This window comes from Pteropus alecto, unplaced genomic scaffold (genome assembly GCF_000325575.1).
Source record: "Pteropus alecto unplaced genomic scaffold, ASM32557v1 scaffold185, whole genome shotgun sequence".
NCBI lineage: Eukaryota > Metazoa > Chordata > Mammalia > Chiroptera > Pteropodidae > Pteropus > Pteropus alecto.
The window spans coordinates 3,438,615-3,445,407 of record NW_006438088.1 but is presented as its reverse complement, the minus strand read 5'-3'; the positions used below and the strand labels follow the sequence as shown (position 1 = coordinate 3,445,407).

At 39.7% G+C, this 6,793-nt stretch overlaps 1 pseudogene; it reads right to left on the bottom strand.

Moving 5' to 3' along the window:
- Nucleotides 1-3,781: 3,781 nt before the first annotated feature.
- LOC102898690 lies at nt 3,782-5,317 on the bottom strand (annotated as a pseudogene).
- Nucleotides 5,318-6,793: the final 1,476 nt, after the last annotated feature.

The following is a 6,793-nucleotide window of genomic DNA, read 5'->3' as shown; positions in this document are numbered from 1 at the left end:
ATATAAAAATATTTATACATATAAAAAAACTTCAGTCTCAGAAAGAAAATCCTGCCATTTGTGAAAAATCGATGAACCTTGAAGTCATAAGTTAAATAAAATAAGCCAGACAGAGAAAGACAAATATTGCATGATGCCACTTATATGTGGAATCTAACAACAATAGCAAAAAAAAAATTGGAACTCAGAAACAGAATAGAAAAGTAGTTGCCAAGGGCTGAGGGGTAGGAAAAATTGGGAGAGATTGTTAAAAGGGTACAAAGTTCAGATGAATAATGCCTGAGGATCTACTGTATAATATAATGACTATAGATGATAATACTGTATTGTCTAATTGAACTTTGCTTAAAGAGTAGAACTTAAATATTCACACCAAAAAATGGAGGAGGGAGAATATGTGAGGTGATGGATGTGTCAATTAGCTTGATGGGGAATCTTTTCACAATTCATACATGTATCAAACCTCATTGTATACTTTAAATATCTTATAACTTTATTTGTTAATTATACCTCAACACAGCTGACAGAAATAAAATAAAATTGGTGGGCGCAGCAGGCAAGGGTTTTATGGTAAGGTTTCCAAGAGAATAAATAGTCATTGGATGCTATCTCTTGGAAAGCTGGACAATGTGATATTAGGTGAAATGGGATTTTGGAGAAATTATCCTCAACTTTAATCTTACTTAGTCGGCCAGAGTTTCCTGGAATAATAAAGTCCTGTCGATGAAGACGGTGGAATAGGTGGGGCCTGCTGAAAGCTGATGGTGACCTGCATGAGTGAGGATGGTTTCAGGTCTCTGTACTCCTCTTGCTCTATAGCATTCTTCTGTTTTAGCAAAAGGAGACCCTTTGAAGGAGCATTGGGGAAATACTGGTTACATGGACACAGAATTTTAAGTCACCAGTGGCAAAGAGGTGTGATACCTTTCAACCTACCTACTCCATCATGAGCAAGACTTATTCCTTAACTTCTACTTCAGAGTTGCCATTCGAGCTCATGAATTTAAATTCCCTCACTTCCAGATCTCTAATGAAATAAATATATAGCAATAAAAAGGTACTAGAGCAGGAAAAGAGGGGAAATGGCAGATGCTACTTGTTTAATTCATGTACTTAGGGGCTTCCAGAAATATTTGGTAGGTGAAATTATTTGTAGTGGGAACAGGTAACGTAAATTTACAAGGTAAGTTATTAATGCATTATGCAAAGTACAATAATACTACAAGTAGTATAACACTTCTGATAGATATGTGGAGAAATGCTATTAAATGGACCTGTTATAATTTGTTTTGTCTTATTATATGCTTGGTTCAAAATGGCCATTCTCATTAACAAATGAATAGCAGATGCAGTGAATATTGTGATTCAATTTTAAAACATAAAAAATGTTCCTAATAAAATACTTATTTAATTTTTTGGGAAAAAAATATTGCAACCTGGCAAAATGCATTAAAATACTAAGCAGAATTCAAGAAAGAAAGTCAGTATGTCAGGGCCCCTCCATGGAATGAAAGATGAGCAAATCCTCCTGACCTGGCTGAGGAGAAAAGAAAAACACATTAAAACTCCAGTGATTACAAAACTCTACATGAACACATGCCTAATCGACAGGGTCAGATTATAGCAACAGCATAGTTATTGTTTTAAGTGATTTAGAGAGAACTGGATTGACTGGGATACTGGTGTTCTAGTTCCCTTCTTTTGGCCCTTACGGGACCCCTCTTCTTCCATCAGATGATTCTCTCTGAGGTGATGGTGATGAATCCATGTAAAGCAGAGTCACAAACTCGAATGCCCACAGAGAACAAGAATTCAATATAAGAAGTAAAGTGGGCCTGGGTGAGGGTGGGGGGTTATGGGAAGCGCTAAGAAGTGGTGGTAACTGGTGAATGGGAGCCGCAACTACTCAGATCTAGTTGATTGTCATCATGTAGGAATATATGCCCAATGTGCCAGAGGTTCTGATGGTTCAAGAAATTTTGGCTGAATTTTAAATAGTAATTTCCTATTTATATTGTAATGGTAAAAAAAAAAAAAAAATCCCACATATCTACAGGTTGAACTTTACCTGCGGGCCGCCTGTTTTTTTAAAAGCTAAATTCTAAAGACATAATAGCCAATACAACATCCACTTTGTCCCTTGTCACTCTCATAATGTCAGACAGGAGGCCCGCGATGCCTTTTAATTTGAGGAAGAACCCTCATCGAAGCCTAGAACACCCTTTACTGCTTATAGCAGGATGTAAATTTCCATTGTTAGTCTCACATTATTCTTTTAGGTTAGAGAGGTCTTTAATTGCCTGCTAAACATTAGAATATCTCTGATTATCACCTTATTGAAGTAATAAATCTAACCTAATAGAAACTTCTGCTGAAACTGATTAACTAATAGATGATGGGAAGAAAGCAAAGCTTCAGGGAAATGGTTCTCTGTGAAAAAAAAAAAAATCACTCGTTTAACATATAGATCCCCTGTCTTTAGCCCTACAGATCTGAATTTTTAAGATCTAGTTAAGAGTCCAAACTGCCTGTTCAATGAGCCTCCTGGGCGATTCTCCCCTAGGTAGATTTTTAGAAATAAACAAAGACCAAAATGTAAGCAGTGATTCTCAGATTTGAGATGCCTCAGAAGCACTCAGAGGGCTTGCTGTGAGACAAATTGCTCATCTCTAACCCCAGAGTTTCTGTGTCAGTAGGTCTGAGGTGGGGCCAGAGAATTTGCATTTATAGCATGTGTCCCAGTAAGACTGAGGCTGCTGGTCCAGGGACCACATGACAGGCAGACAGGTTGTCTGGAGCTCAGAGGGAGAGGTACTTCTGTTTGAGCTGTGCTGACAGCTGTGGTCCCAGAGAGGACTGAGAGGACTCTCCTGTTACAAGAAACCAGGCTTCTCACTGTCACCCTGTGCTTGGCAGCAGGACCCCAGACGCACTTCTAGAAATAGTGCCTTGCCAGTGAAAATGAATACCTGTGAGACAGGCTGTCCAAACGTGCCTCAATGCAACTTTCCTGCTTTGCTCCCTAGAAAACATCTTGCACACCCCACAGGAGGCCTGCCTTTTCTCAGTGTGTGCAGACAGTGGGTAAGAGGGCATGGTGGTCAGAAGCACACTTATTTCTAAAGTTATAGAGGCTGCCTAGTTACACCTGTTCACAGATAATTCATTTTGTAATGTAAAAGCGAGGGCTGGAGAACTGGGAGTCTCCTGGTAGTTCTCCATTACTTTCTTGGATTCGGACCTCTTTTTACAAACATGGTACAATGATGTCGAGGAGAAAAAGGGACTGATGTCGTCTGGACCTATCTTTCTTTCTCTCTTTCTTTCTTTCTTTCTTTCTTTCTTTCTTTCTTTCTTTCTTTCTTTCTTTCTCTCTTCCTCTCTTTGTTTCTTCTTTTTTTTTTCTTTCTCAGTTTCTTGAGTATATCCATTTTACAAAGCCTAAAAAGAAAATTAATATCTAGGGAACAAATGTTGATATTTTTACCTATGTGTAAGTGGATTGGTTACTTTGGGTTCAAAATATAGATCATTTCCTTGAGATATCAATGTGGTTTTCTAATACTATATTAATTTTTAAAATTGCAATTGTTTAGCTTGCAATACTTAAACAGAAAACTCCTTGAGAACTGGAACTGGCTAATTCAACTCTACATCTCTCCAATATTTGCATACGGTGGACACTCAATGTATATTTCTTTATACAGATGAGGTTATTTTACTGAATGATCCATGTACGGAATTGCCGAGGCTACTATGTACAGGTGAGAGAGATGGAGCTTTATTTCTTGGTCTCTATCTGCTTGGACAGAGTCTTGATGACATCCTCCTTCTTGGCCTGGAGCCGCATTTCGCCGTGCTTGCGTGCTTCCTCCCTCTTAGATCTGCGGGCCTCACCTGGTCGGCCGGAAGCCTCTAGCATACCTTATCTGCCTTCAGCTTGTGGATGTGTTCCAAAAAAATCCGCTTGTTTTTGAGCATGTTACCCTTCACTTTCAGGTACAGGCTGTGATACATGTGGCGGTGAATCTTAGATTCACAGTATCTTCTGCGCAGTCCACGAAGAATTCTCATCCTGCTCATTCACGTTGCCTTCTCAGGCATTCGAGCGCAGGCAGTACCCTTTCGCTTCTCTGTGCCCATGCATCCACGTGCCTGCCCTTCCTGCAGGCCAAGGTGTTTTACTGGCATCGAGCCTGGGCAGTTACAGCCCATTTTTGATCAGCTTCCGAATCTGCTGCTGGGAATTGGCCTTGACGATTTCATTGGTCTCACCGGGGTCCAACTAAACATTCTGTTTGCCACAGCGGAGGACACTGGAGGCAAGCCTCTTCTGAAGCCCGAGCAAACCCAGCCTCTGGGACCAACCCCTTCAGGGCTTCCTACACCTCATCTCTCCCACCCGGGACCACGGTACCGAGCCCCGGAACAACCCAGATCAGAGGCCCGCAGGTCTTCACTGCCTGTATTTCTTGACTATATGATAGAATGAGAAAATGAATGAACATTAGAGAGTATCGAGGAAGCAGGTTCAGTGGGACGTGGTGATGTCTTCAGGTGTTTTTGCTGCAGGAGCAGGTGAGAAGCTGTCGTTTGCCTTCCAGGGCAGTGTCCACCCCACTAGTTCTGTCCGCCCTTTACGGTTAAGTATAGATGCTTGGTCTCAGTTAGGAAAGTTGAGATTTGAAGAATCCAGGGAAAAGTGATCTGTATTCAGAATAGTAAATATTTTAATATAAATTGAAATTAAAAATACTTTATTCTGGACGTAGTGGGTCCCCCCCCCTTCTAGGTGACAAATGTAAAAGAGAAAACTCGATAGATAAAAAATTTAATTTATAATCCTAGACTCAGGTACAGATTTCCATAAAAACTCCAAGTCCCATTAAAGCTATTTCAGGGAAACATATGTACACCTTTTACTACAGATATTTTAATTGACTTGATAAATTGAGTTCACCAGTAGGTGGTACAATCTCTGTAAGGCTGGAAGGAGGAATATTTAATTTCCATATCTGCTCAAGAAGCTACTTAAACATAAAATGCTTGTCCTTATGACTGGATAATAAGGATAATTTGACTCTAGGGAATATAAAAAGTTAAATAGTTCCAATAATTCTATTTATCTCCTCCTAAATGTGCTGTATCTCATTTAACAGACCACTTAGGTCTCAAACTGTTGTAGCATCATCTAGTTCTGCCAATTATGCCTCTGAAATATCTCCCAACCCTGTTCCTCTTTTCCATTTCTTTTGGCCAAATTTACATGCTCATCATCTCCCTCCTCCTTCTCCTTCACACTACTGTCAGCTATCATTTTGAAACACAAGACAAATTATGTCATTTTCTAAAACCCCAAAATAGCTCTCCACTGCACAGAGTGAAATTCTAACCCAATAGCAAAGTGCTCAGGGTCCCCTATAGCTTTGCTCCAGCTACTCTTTCCAGAGTCATCTTTCACCATGTGCTTCTACCCAAACTTTGTTCCAGCCACGCTCAACTACTCATGGTCCCTCTTCAGATTACAAACGAGAAGGACAATAAAGTGTAGCAGGAGCTCTGGAGGCATACCGTCTGGGTTCCAAAGCCAGTTTTGCCATGAACTTGGTGACCTGGAGTGAGTTATGTCACTTCTCTGAGTCTCCATTACCTCATCTGTGAAACAAATAATGGTAGAACCTCAAGAGTTTGACTTGAGCCAACATGTATACTGTGCTAGAACAGAGCACATTAATCTCCATCTTTCACGCTGTTGATCATGATCCAATCTCGGTGCCCATGGGGATCACACTCACCCTGCAGTGAACTGTTTATTTACCATGACCTTGGAAACCAATAAGGTGAGCCAGTTATTTTTCTGGATTCCTATAGCACTTTGGTTGTCCTTACTTTGTTGTGCCTTGGGTTGTAATGAGTATTTTGCTATCTTCATATCCTCCTCCAGATGGTGAACTTCTAGAAAAGCAGGAACATTGTATGATCATTTTTCCATCTGCTGTGCCAGGCAGTGCTTAGCACCTGGAAAATGCTCATCAAATAGTTGGTAAATCAGAAAAAAACTGATCTGTGAGACATTCAAAGCACTTTATATTTAAATGCACACATTTAGGGAAATAATCTGATTTGAGACTATGACTCATTTACTCTATGTAAAAGCTAATATCACTCATTTGACAAATATTTACTGAATATCTAGTATTGCCAGTCACTGTTCATGGTACTGGAGATACACCAATTAGAGGCAGGAATAAGTTTTGGACTTCCTAGACTATAGAACTATGGACCGGAGCTAAGTCTGATCAGCTGCCTGTGACAACACTACCACTCCATCACAAGTCCCCACAGCTCACACCTGCAATGCACGACTATTCATTAGGGGAAAGTATGTGAAGTGAAAAATACTATGCAAGGTAGTGTTAAGGTTCTACCAAATGTTTGTATGCACACACACACACACACACACACATTTACAAGTTGCATTTATAGGCACACGCACAAATGTTTTTAATTATACTTTATACATATCTATACAGATATATAAGAAATTTGAAACAATGACTGCCTTCTAAAAGGGGAACTGGGTATTGAAGACATGGGTCCATAAAAGATTGACTTTTCACTACATACCTTTTGTTTTAACCTTTTGAATTTTGATGTACGTGTGTTGAATACTCAAAAATAAGTTAACTTTTTAAAAATGAAAATAACTATGAAAAGCAGAATAGCCTCTCTCTTTAGATTGAAGGCCGTCATTAACCACTTGGAATCCCAGTTGAAAGGAAGAGAAACAAGA